Source organism: Chelonoidis abingdonii, chromosome 15 (assembly GCF_003597395.2).
Source record: "Chelonoidis abingdonii isolate Lonesome George chromosome 15, CheloAbing_2.0, whole genome shotgun sequence".
Lineage (NCBI taxonomy): Eukaryota > Metazoa > Chordata > Testudines > Testudinidae > Chelonoidis > Chelonoidis abingdonii.
Window position 1 is genome coordinate 47,082,041 of NC_133783.1, and position 1,569 is coordinate 47,083,609.

Genomic DNA, 1,569 nt, shown 5'->3' on the forward strand with positions numbered 1-1,569 from the left:
TGCACATATTGTTCGTGAAGCGTTTCCAGATTATTTGGCGAGAGACATTTAAACATATTTATAATTATTTTGATCATCCATTTTAGAGAGAGCACTGTTGTTAAGCTGTGATAGGGCATGTTTTCAAGCTTTGCTTTAAGAAAGCTGAAGTGATGGTACCTTTGGAATTTCTTAAATGTGCAACAAGTTCATTCTTTCAAATGGCTTATGAGGCAATTACTGAAGAACATCTATTGAGCGAGAAAAGCTGGATGAAGGAAGATTTTTGTGGTTTCCATACAGAATGCAGTCATAGGTTCCATAATGGAAATTTGGCAATGAAGAATCAGTCTGTTATGCAGAAGGGCATAACATTGGCCCTTAAAGAGTTCGGGGGGGAGTCTCAGTTTAATTTTCTGATTTTTCCTGGCCTTAGATTTAAGTGCTAAGCAGAAGTTGCACCTTTGAAGGATGTGTGTTTCCCTAAGGCAATGGACATACCAGGAATGGTGGTCGATCACCGGGACAGCAAGTGAGGCAGGATTTGAGCCCCACTGAACTAGGCATACCCTTCTGGTGAGGTAAACTTTCCTGGAGAGAGAATAAAATAATGGGAACAAAACAGCCCTCAGATGAACCAACTACTAGCAAACACTAACTAAGAACTAGGATAAGAAACATCAATGTGGCAAGCTCAAAGCAGACACTGCTGAAGCTCCATCTCAGGCAGGTAAGGAGGAACTCAGGGTGATTCACCTCCACAGCCCTCTATAGCCTCAGTGCAGGGCACAAGGTTACGTAGAGTGCATGCACAAGCTGAATGGGCACCGCTACTGAAAACCTCATTTCCTGGCCCATTTACAGGAATAATAAGGTTTGTTTTCTCCTCTAAAAAGACAAAATGCACAGTCTATCACTTTAACTGGAGCTAACAATTACTTCAATTCAAACAGCTGTGGCTTGGTTTAGATTAAAAGTAAAAAGTTTATTAACAGATGGAGATTTTATAAAAGAATAGATTTATAAGAAAATAGAAGTGAAACACACTTTCTAGAAACTAAGACTTACAAAACTACAGTTTTGGGTCTGTCTAAGATTCTTACCATACCACCTTCCAGCAAGGTGCTTTGCCACCCCGGGGTCAGGATTTCCCACAAAGTCCCAAATGCTTGGTTCCTTTTGTCGTTTTAGGAGAAAAATAACGTGGGGTTATTTACCCCTCTCTTTTATAGTCCAGTGAATCCTTGAAATCAATTCTGAAAGCTACCCCCCAACGTAAAGTTCATTCAAACTGTCAGGAAGGAGATGAGTCTAGTGATGGAAGAAACCCAGCATGGAACTTCTTTCCCTGCTGTGATATGGCCATTAAAAAAGCCAATGCAGTTTTAGGATTCATCAGGCAAGGTATTTCCAGTAAAGATAAGGAGGTGTTAGTACCGTTATACAAGGCACTGGTAAGACCTCATCTGGAATACTGTGTGCAGTTCTGGTCTCCCATGTTTAAGAAGAATTAATTCAATCTGGAACAGGTACAGAGAAGGGCTACTAGGATGATCTGAGGAATGGAAAACCTGTCTTATGAAAGGAGAC